We start from the raw sequence: 25871 nt of genomic DNA, 5'->3' as shown, positions 1-25871 counted from the left end.
AAAAATTATTTTTAATTTATTTTACTTTACAATACTGTATTGGTTTTGCCATACATTGACATGAAGCCAAGAACCCCCCTCTCACCTCCCTCCCCACAACATCCCTCTGGGTCATCCCCGTGCACCAGCCCCAAGCATGCTGTATCCTGCAAGTTTTCAGTGTATATAAGTGATTGACTGGATACTTGCAAATACATGTTTTTTTCTCCGTAATTTTCTAAAATTAATACTTGGAATCTGTCTCTTTCAAAAACATCATTGAGAGATAACACTCAAATAAGTGTGTGATATTAATAATGCATGCATGTATCCTCTACATTCCAGAGATGATTGTATTAGGTATAAGTTACTCAGTGATTTCCTACTGAGAAAATAATGGAAAATCAATGAAGTGATGATATTTGACTCAGCAAGTTAAGGTAAACTGATATTTGTGAGATTCTTCAACAGTGAAAGTGAACAAGCAGCAGTGGAAGCTGAAACAAGCTGAAAAGTAGAAATAGAGGCTGAATGGAAATTAGAAAACCACTGAGAGTTGACTTGGTGTTAATAAGCTAGAACTACTCTGTCATCTGCATTTAACTGGGAAGAAACAATGAGTATTAAATCCACCGGTACTTGGAGTAGTGTTTAAAATTTTTGATTGAATTTATTTCCTGAAAGAACTTATTTTTGTCAAAGAATTGCATTTTTATTTGATTTTGTTGAATTTATTTTTATTTTACACATTACTGTTCTTTCACTACCCAAACATTCTTTCTGCCTCCTTCCCACCTCCCATCCTCGTCTTCTATCCTTTTTCCTTTGTTCCTTCCCTCCCTGAATCCCTTCCACCTTATTCCTTTGCATTTCCTTTCCTTTTAACATCTAGATGTGATAAGAAATCTAGAGAAACCACATTTATTGTTTTCCCCTGTAGCACATCAGAAAATCAAGGCTGCAGTTTTCCCCCAGCAAGTATGTACACTAATGACTTGGAGAAAACTTTATTTTCTCCAGGAAGACCCACTATGCTTTGTGAGACCATGGGAAAAGCAGAATTTGGCTCATCAGGACCTATTGGGATTTTGAATTTCCTTGCCCATACTTACTGAATTTTGAGTTTGTAGGTTTGTATTGTATATCTGCCAAACCATTACCTAAGGTAAGCCTATTACAGTAAAGGGATTTTTTTGTGCGTCTTTCATGATAAAACCTTTACTGTTCTTTAAAGTTTATGTTTCAATAACAGAGATATGCTGCTTAATGTCTTCAGTTTACTACTCCAAATATATTTTCAAGACCATTGGGGTCTCATATGAATGTTGTTACCTTTTTTCCCCCCCTTACATTGATATTTAAGCAAAAGAATGAAGTCTTCCAAGTGACATGTTAAAAAATATGTGTGTTCATATATTTGCAGATATTGGATTGAAAGAACCTTGGAAATCACTAAGGAGCCTGCTGTAGTCTTCCTAACAAGCATGATGGACTTATGAATAAGGGTATTTATTATGATCAGCTGAGTGATAAGTTGCTTCAGTGAGTCTTGAGCAGACTCGTACTACAGACTTTGGTCAGTAAGAAGAAGTTAAGTGTTGCTGGAAGACGTGAAATCAGACAGGGCTTCTTGGAGAGCAATGGACTTTACTCAGCCAGGAAAAAGTTGAAAAAGTTTTCTGATATGACGATGAGTTCAATTTCAAATTCATTTTAAGAAGTGAAAAGAATTTTCTGGTGAAGATTTCTAGAAACTGTCTGGTTAATACAAAGTTTCAGTCTCATCAGAGAGCATAAGAAATAAATCTGGAGTCATCAACATAAATTAGAAAACATAAAACTGAGAAATCTAAATGTTGAATTGGTTCTTTATGACCATAATATGTGGGTATTTTGGAGTGAAAAAGAAAATCGTATATCCATATTTCAATGTTATTAAAGAATAAATATGAGCTGCCAGAAATATTGGAAGGAAACAATATTTAGAAGTAAAAGGAAATAAGAGGTAAACATAGAAAGAATATTGTACTATGTCAATAGGCAGTGAGGAGACAGTTATTCATTAACCTGGGTGTAGGTAAATGATCTGGTAAAGAATTTGCCCATGATACGGGAAACCCCAGCTCAATTCCTGGGTCTGGAATATTCCCTGGAGCAGAGATAACTCCAGTATTCCTGAGCTTCCCTGGTGGCTCAGATGCTAAAGAATCTGCCTGCAATGTGGGAGACCTGGGTTCAATCCCTGAGTTGGGAAAATTCCCTGGAGGAGGACATGGCAACCCACTCCAGTATTATTGCATGGAGAATACTCATGGACAGAGGAGACTGGTGGGCTGCAGTCCATGGGGTCACAAAGTTGCTCACATGAGCAACTAAGCACAGCACAGCACAGGTAACTGAGCATAATCTCTGTAGGAGATAGCAGGTGAAGAGGTATTCCCTGGAGAGTTCTGATTTCTGTTAAGGGTAACATTGATACTGAAATTTAAATTTTCACTTCATTTGGAGGAGAATGGATGCATATATGTGTGTGGCTGAGTCCCTTTTTGCCCACCTGAAAATATAACAATATTTTTGGTCTGCTATATTGCAATATAAAATATGACAATAAATTTTTTTAAATGAAATTTGTTAACTACAAATTGGCACTTACCAAGAGCATTGCCAATGACTGAACAACAAGGCAGTTGCCATCTGCCTCTACTGAGACTGAAGCCCATGCTGCTATAGCTGTTGACCTTCAACAAGCCCTGAGAGAGTTCAAGGTGGAGTGAGGCACTCTGTGCTCCAGCGACTCTAGTAGGACAGGTATTTAGATAGTTGGATATTTTTAGGAACAGATTTTATGATCTCAATCCTTACATCTCCTCATAGCTAGAAAAGCACTAAATCCCTTCATGGTGACATCAGACCCTTATGACTAACAAAAACCTTTTGTAAATTGAATGCTTCATGACATTGAACTCCCCCTTCACCAAAACCTTATATATTGACTTTCCCCCACTGCCGCTTTGGAGCAGTGCCTCAGAGCTATCTGAGATGCTGCCTCCTGGGCTGCAGTCCTCATTTTGCCCCAGATAAAACTTAACTCACAACTCTTAAGTTGTACATCTCTTTTTAGCCGACAAATTTCACTTCAGGATTCTGAATATGTTTTCATACCAATCAAGTTACAGCTGAAGACAAGCTCTATTGAGTGTTATTACTGGAGATAATAATACATTATCTAAAATAGTTGAAGGAACAGAAAGAGACATGATGTATTGCATAGCTCACCAGATAACACCATGCCACGCTATTACATTTATCCTTCCACCCCCAACTTTTCACATGCAATTTCAGACATGTTTCATAAGAGGGGGAAATATTCTATCCCAAACCCAATTATTAATATAGATACTTGCATAATATGAATACCAATCATGGCTTATGTCTCTGATGAAAAAATTATGCCAGTCACTAAACACTGGGTCGAATAGAAAAGCACTGCGAGTTAAATCAAGACTCCTAATGAAACATGGTATAAGTGTGCAAGTCTTAATATATCTGTGTGCGTGTGTAATTTTTTTTTCCACCACTGTTTAAGGAGATGAATCAAAATGGTAAAACACCAATTCCTAGGATACCAGATATTCTCTTAACATTAGTTAAGCTAAAAATAGCAGTCTACATTTGTTTATGGCACTGTCCTTCCTCTGGTAATTTTACTAGCTTTAAATTAAGAAACATCGTTAATTGTAGGGTGACTACAAATAGTTACAGAGAGATAACACATCTCTAGAGGGTGACATTAACATATATTCCATTTCTTAAAAGATCATTTTTAGCCTTTTAATAAGTGAAGCAATAAATGTGAGTAAAGTATCCTGAACTAATAGAAGTTAGATCAAGTTACTTAAAATATATTGCCTATAAACTGGTATGCTACAAATTTTAAAAGTTTAGTTTGAAACTCTTCTTGGGCTTCCTTATAAGGAATATCTTTACAAATTTGCGAACAGGTCTGTTGGTTCATAAAATTAATTTTGAGAGGCGGGTGGCTTGAACAGTAAAGAATCTGCCTGCAATGCAGAAGACCTGGGTTCGATCACTGGGTCAGGAAGATCCCCTGGAGAAGGGAGTGGCAACCCACCCCAGTATTCTTGCCTGGAGAATTCTATGGACAAAGGAGTTTGACAGGCTACAGTCCATGAGCTTGCAAGAATTAGACACAACTGAATGACTAACACACACACCATGAGAACATCTGGCTTTTATCACTTATTCATTTTGGATAATGGTTTGGTTCCATGTTTTTAGGTGTAATCACTCATTATATACTTAAGCCATCATTTTCAGAAACTCATTTCCTCTTAAGCAGACTAGATGGCTCTAGGTGGCAGGAGACAGAATCAATCTAACAGTGTCTCTCACGAACCTCTCAAGTCTGCCTATCTGGAGATGTAGGAGAGCCTCTTCCCACTAGGATCCTGCACTTGTGTAACAGAGAAATTTATCCCTGCAGGAAATGGAAGAATTTGCTCGAAGTTCAGGCGAATATAGTATTGTGATGTTTCCTCTGTGGTCAGTGGTCTCATACTTCACAGAAGAAAAGGCCATTTGCATTGCCTGAGCACTTGCCCAGATTCTAGAGAAGGTTAGTTCAAACTCCAACCCTGGTGAGAAGCCACTTTGCAAACTGGAGAGAATGTGTAGCTAATAGTAGTCTTTTCAGATGAAAGTTGCAACTCATCCTTTACTGAGCGGAACTAGTACCACCTTTAAGTAAAAATGTCTCAAAACATTCAAATGTGTATGGGGCGCATTTTACCATTTGCCTTCTGAGTCTTCACATTACTATGAAAATACATCTTTTTAGGAAATCACTGATTTTCAATGAAGGAGAGATGAAAATGTTAAGATTCTAGTAACTTTTTATTGTTTGAAATCTTATGACTTGTACTGATTCTTTCCAAAAGTTTTCAGAGGTGTCAGCTCCAAGGTCCAGGGAAAGAGAGGTAACACTTAGAGGGGAATCACACTCAAGAATATTCTTTATGTCTCTAGGCTTTATTAAGACTTAAAGTGTAGTTGGTTTAGAAATAGAAGCCTAATCTTCCAACCAGTCCATTCTGAAGGAGATCAGCCCTGGGATTTCTTTGGAGGGAATGATGCTGAAGCTGAAAGTCCAGTACTTGGGCCACCTCATGCGAAGAGTTGACTCATTGGAAAAGACTCTGATGCTGGGAGGGATTGGGGGCAGGAGGAGAAAGGGACGACAGAGGATGAGATGGCTGGATGGCATCACTGACTCAATGGACATGAATCTGAGTGAACTCTGGGAGTTGGTGATGGACAGGGAGGCCTGGCATGCTGCGATTCATGGGGTTGCAAAGAGTCAGACATGACTGAGCGACTGAACTGAAATGACTGAATCTTTCTAAATTGAATTTTCTATAGTTAGAACAATTAAAAATCCTAATGCTAATGTCAAACAGTGTATATTTTCTTTTTTATTGCATTCAATTAACTTTGTTTATTCTAAATTTCTACTCATCATATATTCCCATTCATGAAATACCCTATCTTTATATTTTTATACTAAATACATAAAACTCTACAATTGTACTAATTAGGCCTGTTAAAACTCTCTTTAATTTTAGCTGTTCTATTAAAAAGTTTGCTACCTATTAGTATTTAATCTGAAATTCTTCATGCAGAGTTTCAAAAAGAAAAAAAAACTATGTAACAAAAAATTAGCATCCTAATGAAAAGTTGTTGCTGAACCATGGAAGATGCTGGGATTCTTGGCCTCTGGAGAAGAATTCAATCCAGGGCCAGGGATGAGGCTTGATCGCTCAGAGCTTCTGTGTAATAAAGTTTTATTGAAGTATAAAAGAAATAGAGAAAACTTCTGACATAGACATCAGATGAGGGCAGAAAGAGTGCCACCCTGCTAGTCTTTAGCCAGATGTTATATAGCTATTGCTGCTGCTGCTGCTAAGTCGCTTCAGTCGTGTCAGACTCTGTGTGACCCCATAGACAGCAGCCCACCAGGCTCCCCCATCCCTGGGATTCTCCAGGCAAGAACACTGGAGTGGGTTGCCATTTCCTTCTCCAGTGCATAAAAGTGAAAAGTCAAAGTGAAGCCGCTCAGTCATGTACGACTCTTAGCGATCCCATGGACTGCAGCCTACCAGCTACTAGCAGTCTGCTACTTAGAGTAAGGCAACGTCTCAAAACTCAGAGACTGGCACTAGTCCCCTCACCCACAACATGCTTTTTGTGATAACATTGGCATCAGGTGAGTCATCCGGGGTCATAAAACGATTGACATGAATCTTGAAGAAAGGCAGGTTTCCAAGTAAATATAGAGTTCCATTAACATAGATTAGGAGACCAATGTATGAGTAAAACATACTGGTTTGTCAAGTTTGTTCTGAGTCTTAGGCGAACTTCAAGTCTTAGACTTGAAGACAAAAGTCTAGGGCAAATACATAGTTCATTAATATAGCTTAAGGCAAACATTTCCAAACAATGATTAAGAAAAACTCATTGGTTAGCTCAAGGTTTGAGAAAAGTTAAGTTCAAGTGGAGCCAGGTGTCATCATGGTAACACAGAATTTTAAAAGAAAGCTCTTTTTAAATTTGTATGGAGAAGCGGGAAAAATCTAACACTTGTATGTTTCCTCCTGCCACTTAAAGTGAAAGTGAAGTCACTCAGTCGTGTCTGACTCTTTGGGACCCCATGGACTATAGCCCCAAGGGTCCTCTGTCCATGGGAATTTCCAGGCAAGAATACTGGAGTGGGTTGCCATTTCCTTCTCCAGGGGATCTTCCTGACCCAGGGATTGAACCTGGGTCTTCTGCTTTGTAGGCAGACACTTTTACCATCTGACCTTGTAGACTCTTTCCTCTGTTTAGAGACCTCTGGCCTTCCTACTTGTTACCCTCTTACTAACAAGATACTTCGTTAAAAAATAGAGTATAAGCAAATCCTCTATCTCATCCCCCTTTAAAAACCAAACTGACAGTATCTGTACAACATTGAAATGGGCTAGAATAGTATGATTTAAGAAAACTAACAAGAGGATTTTTTAACAGCTTAAGTCCCCATAAACAGACTTATTAAAATAAGCTTTACCTCTAGTGATTTAAGAAGTACAGATTCAATAAATGATTCAAACATCTTAAAAAAAGAGAGAGACAGGAAGAGAGAGAGAAAAAAAACAGGAGAGAAAAAGAAGGAAGGAAGTGAGGGAAGGGAAAACACAGCAAATCAGTCAAAAAGCAGACAATAAAAATTTAAAGCTAATTATATTTTTGGAAAACATTACATTTGAAACTTAAGAGTTCAGATGCCCTCATGACAAGTAGTAACCATGTTCGTTTTAATGCCTCTTAACACTCACCTGTCTAAACTCATCCTGTGTATTTTCTATTTTTCACTTACAATGCCACTCTTGAAAGCCCTTCAAAAAAAGAAAAGACAAATAGTTTTACTTAATCTCAATGTTTTTATTTATTTATTTTATTTTATTTTTTAAATTTAATCTCAATGTCTGCAAACTACCTCTTTTGTTTTGATGTGCTCCTCTTCAACTTTTAGTTCTCTCAAACTAAATGGCTCAGACCGTAAAGCGTCTGTCTGCAATGCAGGAGACCCAGGTTCCATCCCTGGGTTAGGAAGATCCCCTGGAGAAGGAAATGGCAGCCCACTCCAGTACTCTTGCCTGGAAATTCCCATGGACAGAGGACCCTTGGGGCTACCAGGCTTCTCTGTCCATGGGGTCGCAAAGAGTCAGACACGATTGAGTGACTTCACTGTCGCTTTCACTTTCTCAACTATCACAGAAACTAGGACCGGGCTACAAGAACTCTATGTGAGTGGGGTTACCCACACAGAAGAAATGCGGGTTTGTGCGCCACCTGCCGGTCATTCAGGGCAGAGCGGGATGAATTTAGAGGACATGCATGCTTCTCACCCTACTGGCTGAGATGTTAAGTCCCTCTGTCTGTCAGCGCCCCCAGATGCCTTGCTCATGGCACCTAGTGATGTTCTGCTCCAGCCATGCCTACTTTCCTGTCTGGGACGTGCCTCACTCCTTGGAGCCAATACGTGTGAAACAAAAGAGTCAGCATTTTAGGCTACTATAGTGAAAAGAAAAGAAAACAAACAAACAAACAAACAAAAAAACCTTTATCCTGTCATCAGATTTTCCTCCACTGGATCTTCATCCGGTTAGGCACAGAGACCTGCAGCTCTGCTTAGAATAAAATCCTACTTGATAAAGTACTATGCTATCTTGATCATAATCACAAATTAAACTAAAGAATAAAATGAAAGTGAAAAATATTTCGTATTGTTCCATTTGGGAATTGAAGTACAGAGTCGACTCCAAGAAAGCAGGGGCTATCTGAAGCTGTGGAATACAACCACAGCTCATGTCTTGGAGCTTATCAGGGAAGGAGTCACTCTCAAAATATAAAGGAATAAGGAAGAAATTTATGTTCATGACCCTCTCTATTCAATTGTATTTTTATGCACGAGAGTAATTGACATTCATACCAGTTATAAAATAGCTGAAAATATCTTTCATTACCTCCGATTGTTTCATAATCTGATCTTTGAGGTGTTATTCAACTCTCAAGTTCTCACTTTATTTAAACGCTCTTCTTCTTTTGAATTATGTGTAATGCCTAATTACATTGTAAGTTCTTCATTTTTACGTATTTTTCCCTAATGTTGTGCAAGTTGTTGTTAAGTCACATTTTTCATCTTGCTTTCAGTGTTTGCTCCAAATGTGCATAGATACCATATTTTAAAAAGTATTTCCAGGTTATCTCAGACTCAATTGTTTTGATTCAGACACAAGTCTCGGAGCACAGTTATAACATTCCATGCACATACTGAAACATGAACGTCAGGAGGTAGGAGAGAAGGTACACTCAAATGAAATATTGTGCAGCTTTTCTAGAGGAGCTAGTCTGTGAAAACCACCTGCTAAAAGCCCTGGAGACAAGCCTTTCTAGACAAAGAAGTCAATGTATTCATTTGCAAAGGAAAGACACTCAAGATTTGCCATGTGTGCATTCTGAAAAGTCATCCTTGTGGTCCATTTTCCACTCCCACCCATATTCTAGTGCAAAGATTTTTGTCTAGATACGTGTTCAAGTCATAATTTTCATAACGTTGTAAATTTCATCAAGAGCAGGAAAGGGAGTTAAGAAGCTTCATCAGGCCTTGCTATGATATTTTCTCAGAAATGATGATCTTGATGTCTAATTGTTTTGCTGTTACCAAATTGTTAATTGCTGATAATTTAGTTCATTTTGCTGAATATCAGATTGGTAAATTCTATAATTTTAAAAAATTCTACTTCTCTTTATTAAAGGCATATAATTTTCTTGTTGATTTGGAAGCATTGCTGTAAAAATTATAAATACACTTAGACTATTCCAAGAAAATACTTGAAATTGTTTGTTTTACAATGCCTTAACATGAATCCTGAACTTAATTTTAAGTCTGAAATTATCTGAGTATAAAAGTGTTTAGGGTACAGTGTATACATATAATGTATTTATATTCCATTTTTTTATTTAAAAGAATTAAGGAATACAAGGATTATACTTAAATACATACACATAGCAACTTTGAGTATTCATAATATTCTAACATAACAATCATAAAGAAGTAGGGTACTGCTGTATTGTTCAGTCGCTAAGTCATGTCCTTCTCTTGACTCCGTGGACTACAGCATGGGGCTCCTCTGTCCTTTACTATCTCCTGGCACTTGCTCAGATTCATTTCCATTGAGTAGGTGATGCTATCTAATCATTTCATCTTCTGTAGCCCCCTTCTCCTCCTGCCTTCAATCTTTCCCAGCATCCGGGTCTTTTCCATTGAGTCAGCTTTTTGCACCAGGTGGCCAAAGTATTGGAGCTTCAGCTTCAGTATCAATTTTTCCAATGACTATTCAGAATTGATTTCCTTTAGGATTGACTGGTTTGATCTCCTTGGTGTGTAAGGGACTCTCAAGAGTCTTCTCCACCACCACAGTTCAAAAGTATCGATTTTTTAGCGCTCAGCTTTATTTATGGTCCAACTCTCACATCCATACATGACTACTGGAAAAATCATAGTTTGACTAAATGGATCTTTGTCGACAAAGTAATGTCTTTGCTTTTTAATATGTCTAGGTTTGTCATGTTCATCAAGGCTGTATATTGTCACCCTGCTTATTTAACTTCTATGCAGAGAACATCATGAGAAACGCTGGGCCGGAAGAAACACAAGCTGGAATCAAGATTGCCGGGAGAAATATCAATAACCTTAGATATGCAGATGACACCGCCCTTATGGCAGAAAGTAAAGAGGAACTAAAAAGCCTCTTGAAGAAAGTGAAGTGGAGAGTGAAAAAGTTGGCTTAAAGCTCAACATTCAGAAAATGAAGACTATGGCATCCGGTCCCATCACTTCATGGCAAATAGATGGGGAAACAGTGGAAACAGTGTCAGACTTTATTTTTTGGGGTTCCAAAATCATTGCAGATGGTGACTGCAGCTATGGAATTAAAAGACACTTACTCCTTGCAAGGAAAGTTATGACCAAACTAGATAGCGTATTGAAAAGCAGAGACATTACTTTGCCAATAAAGGTCCGTCTAGTCAAGGCTATGGTTTTTCCTGTGGTCATGTATGGATGTGAGAGTTGGACTGTGAAGAAAGCTGAGCACCGAAAAATTGATGCTTTTGAACTGTGGTGTTGGAGAAGAATCTTGAGAGTCCTTTGGACTGAAAGGAGATCCAACCAGTCCATTCTGAAGGAGATCAGCCCTGGGATTTCTTTGGAAGGAATGATGCTAAAGCTGAAACTCCAGTACTTTGGCCACCTCATGCGAAGAGTTGACTCATTGGAAAAGACTCTGATGCTGGGAGGGATTGGGGGCAGGAGGAGAAGGGGATGACAGAGGATGAGATGGCTGGATGGCATCACTGACTCAATGGATGTGAGTCTGGGTGAACTCCGGGAGTTGGTGATGGACAGGGAGGCCTCGTGTACTGCAATTCGTGGGGTTGCAAAGAGTCGGACATGACTGAGCGACTGAACTGAACTGAACTGAGGTTTGTCTTTTTGAGCTTTTCTTCCAAGGAGCAATTGTCTTTTACTTTCATGGCTGCACTCACCATCTGCAGTGATTTTGAAACCCAAGAAAATAAAGTTTCTCACTGTTTTCTTTGTTTCCCCATCTATTTGCCATGAAGTGATGGGACCGGATCTTCCCTTGGGCTTCCCTCGTAGCTCAGCTGGTGAAGAATCTGCCTGCAGTGCAGGAGACCTGGGTTTGATCCCTGGGTTGGAAAGGTCCCCTAGAGCAGGGAAAGACTACCCACTTCAATATTCTGGCCTGGAGAATCCCATGTATCGCAAATAATTGTACACAACTGAGCAACTTTCACTTTGATATTTCTTCTTGATGGGACGGGATGACATGATATTAGTTTTCTGAATTTTGAGTTTTAAATCAACTCGTTCACTCTCTTCTTTCGCTTTCATCAAGAGGCTCTTTAGTTCCTCTTCGTTTTCTGCCATAAGGGTGGTGTCATTTGCATGTCTGAGGTTATTGATATTTCTCCCAGCAATCTTGATTTCAGCTTGTGCTTTATCCAGCCTGGCATTTTGCCTGACGTACTCTGCATACAAGTTGAATAAGCATGCTGACAATATACATCGTTGACCTATTTCATTCCCAATTTGGAACCTGTCCATTTTTCCATGTCTAGTTCTAACTGCTACTTCTTGACCTGCATACACATTTCTCAGGAGGCAGGTAAGATGGTCTGGTATTCCCATCTCTTTAACAGTTTTGCACAGTTTGTTGTGATCCACACAATTCATGACTTTAGCACAGTTAATGAAGCAGAAGTTTTTCTGGAATTCTCTTTCTTTTCCTATGATCCAATGGATGTTGGCAATTTGAATTCTGATTCCTCTGCCTTTTCCAGATCCAGCTTGTACATATGGAAATTCTCGGTTCACATACTGCTAAAGCCTAGCTTGAAGGATTTTGAGCATAAACTTGCTGACACGTGAAATAAGAAGACTTGCTTGGTAGTTTGAACATTCTTTGACATTGCTCTTCATTGGGATTAAAATGAAAACTGACATTTTCCAATCCTGTGGCCACTGCCCAGTTTTCCAAACTTCCTGACATATTGGGTGCAGCACTTAATATTATCATCTCTTTGGATTTTAATTGTCTCAGCTGCAATTCCATAACCTCTGGTAGTTTTATTCATAGTAGCGCTTCTTGAGGCCCACTTGATGGACTACCTCACACTCCAGTATGTCCAGCTCAAGTTAGTGACCACACCATTGTGATTATCCAAGTCATTAAGACCTTTTTTAATAGCTTTGTTTATTCTTGGCAGCTCTTCTTAATCACTTCTGCTTCTTTTAGGCCCTTATTATTTTTCTCCCTTATTATACCCATCCCTGAATGAAATGTTCCCTCAATATCTCCAGTGTTTTTGAAGAAATCTCTAGTCTTTCCCATTGTATTGTTTTCTTGTATTTCTTTGCATTGTTCATTTAAGGAGGCCTTCTTATCTCTCCTTGCTATTCTCTGGAACTGCATTCAGTTGTATACACCTTTTCCATTCTCCCTTGCCTTTTGCTTCTCTTCTTTCCTCAGGTATTGCAAAGCCTCTTCAGACAATCAATTTTCCTTCATGCATTTCATTTTCTTGGTCACTATCTCCTGTACAATGTTATGTATTCTCATCCATAGTTCTTCAAGCACTCTGTCACCTGATCTAATCCCTTGAATCTATTCATCATCTCCACTAAATAATCATAAGGGATTTGACTTAAGTCATACCTGAATGGCATAGTGGTTTCTCTACTGTCTTAAATTTAAGCCTGAATTTTGCCGTAAGGAATTCATGATCTGAGACACAGTCAACTACATGTTTCTTTGTTTGTTTTTTGTTGCTGACTGTATAGAGCTTTTCCGTGTTTGGCATTAAAGAACATAATCAATCTGATTTTGATATTGATCATCTGGTAATGCCCATGTGTAGAGTCATCTCTTGGGGTGTTGATAATGGGTCTTTGCTATGACCAGTGTGTTCTTTTGACAAAATTCTGTTAGCCTTTGACCTGCTTTATATTGTAATCCAAGCCCAGATTGCCTGTTATTTCAGGCAGCATAGTATAATTAATAGTATGGTCTAGGCTGTTGGAATATATTCTTTTTCAGTCTACTTTCTTCATCTTATATATGTACTTGAGTTTTAAAATAGTATTTGAGTTTAAAATAGTTTGTATAAATTTAAATGAATAATTTTTTATAATCTTCACATTTACATTAGTATTGTGAAATGAAGATATCTAACTTCCATATTAATAAATAAGAATGTCACAGCCATCAGCAATTTCTGGCCTCCAAATGAGAATGAGGACTCCCAAAACTGTGATCACGTGGATGCTGCCACCTCCCACAGTGACTGCTGAGGAGCTGGGGGGGATGCAAGAAGCAAGGTAAACCAGGAAAACAGAATTGGCCCAGATAGCTGAGGTGCATATGCAAAGAATGAGTTCAGGGAGCCCAGAGGCTTGCATCTTCCTGTACATAGAATGCTAAATTCCTTAGCTTGATACCTGATCTTTGATGATCAGACTGCCTGCTCTCTTTATTGCAAATTTGTGCACAGCCTGACTTTCCCTCCTGCCTCCTTGGAACAGTTTTCTCAGAGCTCCTTAGATGCTGTCTCCTGGGCATGGAGTCCTAAACATGCCCACCAAATAAAATAGCTCTCTACTTTTAGGTTGTGACTCTGTTTTTTAGTTGACAGTATTTAGTGGGAAATGTTTTTGAGCTTTTTAGGGTTAATTTTCATAAAATAGCTCTCTACTTTCAGGTCGTGACTGTATTTTTTAGCTGATAGTATTTAGTGGAAAATGTTTTGAGCTTTAGAGGGTTAATTTTCTCCTTCACTGTTTCTTTACAAGACAGTTCTTAATAACACAGAAGTTCCTAAATTTAAATAAACCAGTATAAATGTTGCAAATATTAAAAATATTAATATGTTAACTAACTTTATTTTAAGATACTGCCTTTTTAATTTTTAGAATTAAGTAGAACAATTTTGGAATTAATTAGAAATCAGTTTAGAAATGTGTTTTTAATTTTTAGAATTTACTGCATAAGTTATAAGTGACAATTTGTTTCAAAAAATTAAGAAAATTTCATTATCTTAGCATGATACTCAATGTGCGTGCCCTAAGTAAAATATGCATATTTGAAACACAGCTACAGAGATAGGTTCCTTGCATTATTTTTAGGCCACACCATACACTGTGGTTGGAGAAGGCAATGGCAATCCACTCTAGTACTCTTGCCTGGCAAACCCCATGGACGGAGGAGCCTGGCAGGCTGCAGTCCACGGGGTTGCTAGGAGTTGGACATGACTGAGCAACTTCACTTTCACTTTTCACTTTCATGCATTGGAGAAGGATATGGCAACCCACTCCAGTGTTCTTGCCTGGAGAATCCCAGGGATGGGGGAGCCTGGTGGGCTGCCGTCTCTGGGGTCGCACAGAGTCCGACATGACTGAAGCGACTTAGCAGCAGCAGCAGCATATACTGTGGTATGCAAGTAGTTTCTTCCCTAGCAGTGGAGAAAAACTAGATCAGGAATCCAGTAAGTCATGCAGATTTTCTTAATCTTAAAGCATGTGGAAGAATGGTGTTCCACAAGAAATACCTGGGCCATTTTGCAAGGCTTGTTTAAAGAGCACAGAAGATAAAGATACAAAAGGGCTGGACTACTGTAAAAGTTGCAAATATGTAGTTAAATCAATAAAGTTGTGAAGGCAAGTTTTGTCGTGTAACTTATTCAATATTAGAGAGGCAATGCTGCCGCTGCTGCTGCTGCTGCTAAGTCGCTTCAGTCATGTCCGACTCTGTGCGACCCCATAGACGGCAGCCCATCAGGCTCCCCCGTCCCTGGGATTCTCCAGGCAAGAACACTGAAGTGAGTTGCCATTTCCTTCTCCAATGCATGAAATATCACAACTGACTTAATCCTTTCCTGTTGGAAGAGCTTGCTTTTCCTATTCTCAATTCTACTGGCAAATATCCTGGTACTTGGAGTTGGTTTGTATGTCTTTAGACTTTAACCACCACCTTAACAATGCAGCAGTCTGAGTATTGTAATTGATTCATTAAGTGCTGATATTAAAAACACAGCAAAATTAAAAAAAATATATCAAAGTTTTTAAGAATTATGAGAGTTTAGGTTTTTACTACTATGAAATTTTTAATAAACATCACATTTATTCCTATATATTTTAAATAAAAAATAGTTATCCTACAAAAGTCCCTCAATTCAATGAAATAGATTTGTACCAGAGAAAAGTAGTGCTATTTTCTTATATCATCTTAGATGTAAAGCACCAAGACAGATGTGTTAATGACCATCTGATATAAAACAGTATGGGGTAAAGAAGACTAATCAAAAAATTAATAAAATTTCTGGATGAGGCAGTTAGTGAATTAAGTTCAGTTCAGTTCAGTCATTCAGCTGTGTCTGACTCTGCGACCCCATGGACTGCAGCATGCCAGGCTTCCCTGTCCATTACCAACTCCCAGAGCTTACCCAAACTCATGTCCATGGAGTCGGTGATGCCATTCAATTAGCACATAGGGTGATTTATTTATCAATTCTCAACAATAGATGGCAGTAAAGAGAAACGTTTTGTAAAGAACTTGCTATATTGCAGCAAAGCAGGATTTTTTTTAAATGAGTAATAAAAACATCTATATTCTATTAGACATGTCAAAAAATATAAGAACCAATTTTTCCCCCAAGTCCTCTCTTAGATAATATTGAGAACCAGAAAAAAAAATAGCTTATTAATTTGTCCCAGGGTGATAAGATGTGACCAACTAAAGTAGTATACTTATTAAAACACTTAGCTTGCTCAGTAAGACAAGACTCAAGACCTCACTTCACTGTGTGGAGCAATCTAAAGTTATGCCATAAAAAAATAAAATAATAAATTAATGTCAAAAGCCTTGTTCAGTGCCAACCTCTTCCTTACATTACAAAGTTCCCCTCGATTTCACTTTCCAGGCCTCAACACCCTAATTATCTGGCCCAGACTTCCCTGTTCTGAGGCAGTAGTAAAGCCCTGTCAAAATACTTCACACCCTTCCTATTATGAATCAAATTAACTTGGCTTTGTTGATTTTTCTATTTCATAAGCTTCTGACCATAGTACATGATAAATGGCTGTTTGCTTTGTATCTCCTCCCATCAAGAGGTGGAGGCTACTTCTCCACCTTTTGAATTTGGAATTGACTAATGACTTGTTCTAAAACTCAATAGCAGAAGCAGAAGTGACATTGCATGACTTCCAAACTCAGGGCTAGAACTTTTATGCAAGCTGGTCTAGGTTTCTGTTATCATGGGAAAAGTCCAAGGTTGTCTGCACAGAGGCCACAGGAAGGTGAGAATCAAGGATTATTGCTAAACCACAGCCAAGAGAATGATGTCTTCTTTGATCATTCTCCCCCAGCTAAGCTAATGGCTAACTGTATAGTAAAGAATAAGCTCAGGAAATTAATAAAGAGGGCATTTCCATGGGCCCAGCCCTAATTGCTGATACAGAGGTTCATAAACAAATACTACGGTGCTATTTTAACTGTAAGTTTAGGATTATTTGATTATACAGCAATATATAACAGAGATATTATGATTTAAGATAACCGATACATATGTAACACTTTAAAGAAACAAACCTAAGAAATATTAACATAGTTGATCAATGTCAAATTAGAGCAAGGTCCAAAATCTCAAAGACTTCCAGGTTGCTTGTACAAACTCTCAATAATGGTTGAAAAACATCCATTAAGAAACTCTCATATTTCTATTTCCTCACCGCTCTTCACAAAATATATGTTTAATTTATAATTCATATATTATGCATATACTACTGCAAGAGTTCAAGGATAAATATCAGAATGATGAGGACCATTGTTACCCTAAAATCATAATCATTTGACACATTTTTAGGCCTGAGAATTTTCAGATCTGATCCATTGACTAATGAAGAGACTGGGTCCATCAGAGGAAGAATGGTGTAACATCCTGTGAAAGTGAAGTGAAAGTGTTAGTAGTTCAGTCATGTCCAACTCTTTGTGACCCCATGGACTTTAGCCATGGGATTTATCCATGGGATTCTCCAGACAAGAATACCGGAGTGAGTGGGTAGCCATTCCCTTCTCCAGGGGATCTTCCCAACCCAGAGATCAAACCTGAGTCTCCTGCATTGCCGACAGATTCTTTGCCCTCTGAGCCACCAGGAAATTCACAATAATATACTGTAGTCAACTGTCAGGCACTGCTGGGATTCAAACCCTGGATCTCCTGTTTACTAGACAGCTTCTTTAGCATGTACACTATGATGTTACCATCTGAGTCACCAAGGGCTTCCCTGCTGTACATGCTAATGATCCGCTCAATCATCTCTCAAGAGGACAGTAGTATCACAGTCACAACCAAGCATTTTCTCAATTACCAAATGGGTAATATAATAGATACATTTTGATGCTGGCCCAAACCCAAATTGTATTCCTGACCTGTGGAAAAAGAGTAGAAAAAATCAAGTAGAATATTCTGTATTGGGTTTCTAGGGCTGCTATAGCAAATTGCCACAAACTTGGTAGCTTATTGTAGTGTTTGTTGTTCAGTCGTGTCTAACTCTTTGTGACCTCATGGACTGTAGCCCACCAGGCTCCTCTGCCCATGGAGTTCTCCTGCAAAAATACTGGAGTGGGTTGCCATTCCCTTCTCCAGGGAATCTTTCAGACCCAGGGATAGAACCTGCATCTCCTGCCTTGCAGGCTGATTCTTTACCATCTGAGCCACCAGGGAAGCCATGGCTCAGATGGTAAAGTATACTTTAACAGAAATTTCTTCTTTCACAGTTTTGGGAGCCAGAAATCTCAAATCAAGGTGTTGCCATGGTTCATTATTTTTTGAGTTTTTGAAAGAATCCATTTATTCTTGTCTGTTGACTACTGATAGTGCATTGTGTTCCTTGGCTCTGAAAGTGAAAGTGAAGTCGCTCAGTCGTGTCCGACTCTTTGCGACCCGTGAACTGTAGCCCACCAAGCTCCTCTGTCCATGGGATTCTCCAGGCAAGAATACTGGAGTGGATTGCTATTTCCTCCCCCAGAGGATCTTCCCAACCCAGGGATTGAACCCAGGTCTCCCACATTGCAGGCAGACGCTTTAACCTCTGCACCACCAGGGAAGCCCTCCTTGGCTCTGAGACACTGTTATTTCCCACCATAAACCATCTATCATAGGATAGGCATTAAGCAATAACATAAGCCAAATTACCCAGCCAGGCCACAACAGACAGCCTCTATCATGATCTACCCCAGTGACAGTCCCTAGAACAAATTAACCAAATGGCTGTGGTAATGGCAAGTGAAGCTATACATGGTCCTCAATGTTTGGACTCCTATTCACCAAACTCATGTAACTGTGTGCCAGAGTCGAGCTCCAGCAGCCAGGGATTCAACCTGAAGGTGTGAGGAGTATCGGCAAGAAAGTGAGGCAGCCTCTCATTTTTCTTGGACTGCCTGTTTATTTCAAGCTTATGATTCCCTTTTATACTTTATACCAAAGCATTAGGTCAGAGGTTTGATATTTTTAGTTCCCATTGACCCAGATTTGTTTATCTCCAAAAATCATTGTTGCCCCTCAAAAGGAGTTCCTTCCTCAGTGATTCTTCTTATCTACTTTTTCTCATTTGTCCTTAAATGTCTGGGCTGCATACCACATTCCTCAGTTTAATTCTTATCTTTCTAAGTCCTATTTGCCCCTACTATCCTAAGCTCACTATTCCTTAGAAAGGGCTTCTAGCTAATAATATCTCTAACGTCCCTAATTTCTATAAGCTATAGTAGAATATTGTAACATTACAGCAATACTTAAATCTTTAGCTTCTAACTATTTTAATTATTCCTAAGCCCTAAATTCAGCAAACTCCTTTGCCGTAAACACTTTTCTCACAAATGGGCTTCAGATAGCAGTCCCTCCCATGGCCTCAAGCTGTGGCCTGTGTGCTCACCCTGGAACACTTTTTTGTAAAAGTTCTTGAACAAATGTCAGTGATTAACTTCATGAATTATTCTTTGAGCACAGCTGCAGAAGGCTTTATGCCTTCTCATGCTCCTCTCAAAAACAATAAGCACCTTAATATTCTCCACAGTCAACTCAGCTGAGGAAAGGAAAAAAACAAGTCAGAATCACAAAGCCTAACTTCTTCATTCCAGATTCGGGTCTGTGCCTATGGAACAAAGGGAGGGGATTTAGGGCCGTGCCTCTATTTTGTCAGTAACGCCTAACGCGGCTCCTAACAACTATGCCCTAACTGAGTGTCAGGAGGATCACATCTGCTAGAGATCTAATTAAACACTGAATTCCTGATATGGCACCATAGTTTGAGTAGATCAACTGGATACTTGGCACCTACTTTCTAACTGGATCTCTTTCACAGGGCTATTTACCCTAATAGGAATAGTCACATATACTGGGAATGCTTTTATTTTATTATCTGCATGAACTCAGCAAAATGGTTACATACCATTAACCTGACATTTTAGCAATTTTAGCTATTCATAAGCCTGGGATATATAAAAGTGATATGAGCCACTGGTTTTCCAGTCCCATTAATTGAGTATATTATCCATTTCCCTTTTAGTGTTATTTAGTGTTATTAGCTGATGTTATATTTGACACTTGTTTAAACTCTCAATTCTGTTCCATTGGCATATGTGCATAATTTATGCCAGTGTCATACTGTTCTAATTATTATTGCATTGTGACATAATTTGAACAAGAAGTATAATGCCTCCAGCTTCGTTCTTCTTTCTCAGAATTGCTTCAACAATTCAGGGTGTTCTGCGGCCTATACAAATATTCAGATTTTTTTTCTATTTGTTTAAACATGCTTTGTAATTAGTATATTAATTGCATTGAAAAAAGTCACCTTTGATTAGCATGGACATTTTGACAATATTAATTCTACTCATCCATGAATATATATATACACATATATATATATATCATTGTAACTTTTTATGTTTCTTCTATTTATTTCAAAGAAAGTCTATAGTGTTCAGAACTTTCACTACCTTGTTAAATTTATTACCAAGTACTTGATTGCTTTTGTTTTTATTTCGAATAGGGTTGTTTCCTTTCATCATTTTTAAGATGTTTTGCTGTTGGTGTATAGAAATGCAACTTATTTTTGTGTGGTGATTTTTACCCTAAAAATACTCTGAATCCATTAATTGCTTCTAACAGTTTTTGGTGGAATCTTTGAATTTCTTATATATGAGATCATATCATCTGAAAAGGAAGAAAATTGTATTTCTTCCTTTCCAATTCAGATATCTTTTATTTCTTCCCCTTGCCTGATTGTTCTGGCTAGGACATCTATTATTCTACTGAGTAGCACACATGCATTGTTCCTGATGGAATTTTAGAGGAAAACTTCCAGCCTTCCTTCATTTTGTATGATGCTAGCTGTAGGCTTGTCATGCTCAGTCACTTCAGTTGTGTATGATTCTTTGCAACCCCATGGACTATAGCTCCCCAGGTACCTCTCTCCATGGGTTTTTTTTCAAGCAAGGATGCTGGAGTGGGTTCTATGCCCTCCTCCAGGGGATCTTCCCAAAAACCTAGGGATCAAAACTGCATCTCTGTGTTTCCTACACTGCAGAGGGAGTCTACCACTGAGCTGTACGAGAAGCCCAGGTTGGTCATAGATGGACTTTATTATGTAAATCATGTTGTTTTTATATCCAGTTTGTTAAGCATTTTTATCATGAAGAGTTGTTATGTTTTCCAAATTTGTTCACATATATTAAGATGAGCCTTTAATTTTGTTTTTCATTCTCTTAATGACGAGTACCGCATTATTGATTTATGTATGTTGACCCATCCTTGAAACCCATAGACAAATTCTATTTGATCGTGGAGTATGATCCAATTTTTATGCTGTTGAATTTGATTTGCTAATTTTACGTCTTCATTCATCAAAGATCCTGGTCCGTAATTTTGTACTCAGATTTTGTTTGTCTGACAATATGTTGACCTCTCTTTTATTTCTGAAGAACATCATTTTCACATAAAATTATTAGGGATAGTGCTTCTTCTTTAAGAACTTTGAATATATGAACCAACTCTGTTTTGGCCTGGACTTTCTTCTAAAAAAGTCAGTAATATCCCTGTGCATGCATGCTATATAACTTCAGTCATGTCCGAATCTGTATGACCTTATGGACCATAGCCCTCAAGACTCCTCTGTTCTGTGATTCTCCAGGAAAGTATACTGGAAAGGGTTGTTATGCCCTCCCTCAGGGGATCTTTCTGACCTAGGGATCAAACCCATGTCTCTTAAGTCTTCTACACTGACAGGAGTGTTCTTTGCCACTGGTGCCACCTGGGAAGCCTGAATATCCCTATAGGGTTTCCTTTGTATGAAGAGAGGTGTTTTGTTTCTTCACAGTTCTTTCATAATTTTATCTTTGGATAATTACTGAATTATATTTTCATTATTAGCCAATTATTTTTAAGATGATACTATTATCATCACATACTTTTATTGATTATTCACTTGAAGAAAGTTAACTTTTTAAGCAAAAAAGTTATAGATGAAGTTATTGCCCTAAATATCACTGAATCCATTTTTACACTAGATCATGGCTTCCACGTGTAAAAATCCAAGCCCCTCCCCTCCAAAAAAAGGAGTTCTACATTATAAGAAATATCTTCAAACAGAAAGTAAAGGAAATAGAAGCAGATATCCTTCGAATGAAGGATAAAATCATCAAGATATCTTTATGACATACATTTCCACTGTGAGATATCTTTTCACAACAGAATGTGAATCAGACCTAGAATCTGAACTTTAATTCATATTTACAGCTATAGTAGAAAGATATATTTATCTCTTTTTCATAAAGATATGTGTGATTTAGTGAAAAGAGCACTTTATTTAACATCAAAATATTTATTTGAAAGTGTATCTGCCTTAACACCTCTTAAAGTGGGCATATTCTTTCCTTATGGCAGTAAGTGATATTCTCTTTTCTATGTGGAATATCTAGTATAATTATCACTAAAAGAAATACTAGAGATATTTATACAATTTTGATCAAATGAACATTTAAATAAAGCCAGAGAAAAAGATCCCAAACATCCAGTCTTAATTAAATATGCATACCTGATGATGAATTTTCTTAACATTATTTAAAAGTTATTATGGGTTTATGTTTAACCTTAAGCCCTTTCTTTTGATATTCTCTGAAAGAAACTTACAAACTCTTCTTCTGAGTTTTTTTCTCTTATTTTTTATTGACTTTAATCAACATTTTTCCAATCAATAACACCTACATTTCATTTTAGTCTTTATTGCAAAGTACACAATTCAAAGTTCAGCCCAACCTACTATAAACATTGGGAGAATTAAGGAAGAGATCTTTGAATTGTGAGTTTCACACACTTGGCTTAAGCCCAAACTTACTTTGAGCAAGAGTTAGTCACGAAGACTGTGAAAGACTTCTGTGTCCTTTTCATGCTGATTCTATGTCTCTTTGACCCTGGAGAGCTTCCCTCCTAGTTCAGTGGGTAAAGAATCTACCTGCAATGCAGGAGACCCCAGTTCAATTCCTGGGTTAGGAAGATCTGCTGGAGCAGGGAAAAGCTATGCACTCCAGTATTCTTGGGCTTCCTTTGTGGCTCAGCTCATAAAGAATCTGCCTGCAATGCGGGAGACCTGGGTTTGATCCCTGAGTTGGGAAGATCCCCTGGAGAAGGGAAAGGCTACCCACTGTAGTATTCTGGCTTGGAGAATTCCATGGACTGTATATTCCATGGGGTTGCAAAGAATCAGACATGACTGAGCGACTTTCACTTTTCACTTTGACCCTGGAAGGATGAGGAAAGTACTGGAAGGCCTGAGAATTTTAGTTGATTGGATTAAAAGTTATTCTGGAAGAACTCCACCTTCCTAGACACGAGATACCCTTTCTTATACCTTCACCAAGCCTTCTGATGGATCATACCAAGATTCCTTTTAATGTAGAGATTATCCAATGGCCAGTAAGTAAACAAACTCTCATGGAAGAGCTCAATACTGATCTCTATACAGTTTCTTTTGAACTGCCCAAACTGTCACTGTGGGACTTGAAAAAAATGCAAGTAAACCGGAAAAAACTAATGAATACTTTATTAGCAAAAGCCAAAAGAGTATGTGATAGTGCTATCACAAATAGGAGTTACCTAGCACGCTACAGGCAGCTAAGTTTGATATCTGTATTGCTGATCCTTTAAATTTTTGTGGAGGGTTGGTGGCTGAGCTCCTCAACATTCCCTTTATATAAATCTTTTCGGGAAAAAAAAAATCTTTTGGGGTTTCCTTTGGGAATATCATTGAGCAATTGTGTCCTGGACTTCTATGCCATTTTCATATGTTCCTGTCAGTGCATCAAGACTGACAGACAACATAACTTTTGTACAGAGACTAGTTAATTGTTTATTGTATACAATGAGTGATATGACTTATTCATATTATGTATTTCTACAATGGAATGAGTATTACAGCAAGGTTTTAGGCAAAAGAAATTTACATGTAAGAATGATTCTTATTTCATATGTATAGTGTAAATATTTATCTGATTGTATGAAAATTTAGAAAAGATTTTTAAGTGAAATCTCACATGGTCCTGTTGCTAAATTGTTTTGAGTGAAGAAAATACTTTTTCTTTTTTTTCTTTTTTAACTTTCTTTTTATTCTTTTTATTCTTTTTCTCTTTTTCTTTTTGTGTTTGTTTTATATGATTGAGTACTGAACACGTATCAGAGAAGGAATATTCTCTCTATTTATGAGTAAAACCTGCTTGATGCTGCTAAGTTAAAAAAAAAAATCTGAAAAAAACCGAACCTTACAGTGTGCTTATTTTCTATAACCTTGGTTTACTTCTTTTTTGTTTACGTCTCCTTTTTTTACAGCCTACTTTCTTTCTGATTAATCTATTTCTCAGGCTTTTTTTGCATCCTATCTAGACTTGGTTGGCTGGTTGTAGGGCTTGACATGTGGTGAGCATGAAACTAAAAAATAAATATATCTTGTTTTCATCTGTTCTTGTCTTAGAAAAGGGAAAAGAAAATTATGATTTTTCTGTAAAGGACTATGTTTATAAACTTTTAATCTAATTGCATTTTTCCTTATTCCTCCTGCTCCTGCTTAGTTGCTCGGTTGTGTCTGACTCTTTGCGAACCCATGGACTGTAGCCTGCCAGGCTCCTCTGCCCATGGGATTCTCCAGGCAAGAATAATGGAGTGGGTTGCAATGCCCTCCTCCAGGGGATCTTACCAACCCAGGGATTGAACCCAGGCCTCCCACATTGTAGGCAGAATCTTTACTGTCTGAGCCACCAGGGAAGCCCCTTTTTCTTGTTGGTGGTGTTCTATTCATAATTGCATTAGCAGTCCACTAGAGAGCTGTAACCCTGAGCACATATTTTTTTCCTCTATTTTAGCACATCTGTTTACTCTTTTGTTTTTCCTTTTGCGTAATTGATCTTTTATATATAACTGTGTTAGGAATGATTTCGCCTAAAATATCTTTGAGAAAGCAGTTCCCTGCTTATACTGTTTGATGTTTGAAAGATATATTTAACATAACACATTGCATTAGTTTCAGGTGTCAGTGAAAAATTAATCAATAGTCATCATACAAAATAGATTGAAAATCTTAATCAAGTCAAATTTAGGATTATAACCCAGAAGAGAGTCTTTCAGAAAGCACTGAGGAAATGTCTCTGCCCATTAGAAGTCAGAAACATATTTGTATAGGTTTTTGATATAAAGGGTTATACATCAGAGTAATATTGACAGATTCCATAGGCCAACAAGGCAAGTGGTGTGTCATTGTGACCCTTTACGTGATTAAGGAAGGAGTATTATCTTCCGAGGTGTTAACTTTCTGGCAGCAGGAAGAAGTTTTTTTTTGTTTGTTTTTTGGTGAGTAGGCATTTCTGAAACTTCTAAGGGGATTTAGTTAATGTATAATGCAGATAAATTGAAGGAGGGGATGGAGTATTATCACAAATGACAGAGGAAATTTTGTATGAAATTTTCCTTGTCCTGCCTTAAAATCATTTTCCTTTATCACAGATATATGATATAATGATTTTATATGTGTCCTATTGTAAAATGAAGGCTTCCCAGCTGGCTCAGTGATAAAGACTTAGCCTGCAATGCAAAAGACAGGGGTTCAGTCCCTGGGTCGGGAAAGTCCCCTGGAGAAGGAAATGACAACCCACTCCAGTATTCTTGCCTGGGAAATCCCATGGACAGAGGAGACTGACAGGCTACAGTCCAAGGGGTCACAAAAGAGTTGGACACAACTTAGTGGCTAAACAACACTCACTTCAATGTTCTTGCCTGGAGAATCACATGGACAGGGGAGGCTGGCAGGCTATAGTCCATGGGTCGTACAGAGTTGGACTTGACTGAAGTGGCTTAGGATGCAAACAACAATACTGTGAAATGAACACCACAAGAACTCTAGTTAACACTCATCATTGCACAAAGTTACTTACAATCAACACATTTTTTTGACAATGAAAAGTAAGTTTATTCCTATAGCATAAAAATCTTGGAAAACATTTTCTACATCCCGCTGGCTGTGGAAGCATTTTTCCTGCAAAAAGTCATGGAGATGCTTGAAGAAGTGATAGTTGGCAAGAATGAATATGGCAAATGAGGCAAAACCTTGTAGCCCAATTGGTTCAACTTTTAAAGCATTGGTTGTGCAACTT

At 38.0% G+C, this 25871-nt stretch overlaps 1 pseudogene; it reads left to right on the top strand.

Annotated features, from left to right (window-relative positions):
• Positions 1 to 470: 470 nt before the first annotated feature.
• The window catches only part of LOC101123301 (UDP-glucuronosyltransferase 2A1-like), a 40871-nt pseudogene continuing 15470 nt past the window's right edge, over positions 471 to 25871 (top strand).

This window comes from Ovis aries, chromosome 6 (genome assembly GCF_016772045.2).
Source record: "Ovis aries strain OAR_USU_Benz2616 breed Rambouillet chromosome 6, ARS-UI_Ramb_v3.0, whole genome shotgun sequence".
Taxonomy (NCBI): Eukaryota; Metazoa; Chordata; class Mammalia; order Artiodactyla; family Bovidae; genus Ovis; species Ovis aries.
The sequence above is the reverse complement of the archived record's forward strand: the minus strand, read 5'-3'. Positions and strand labels throughout refer to the sequence as shown.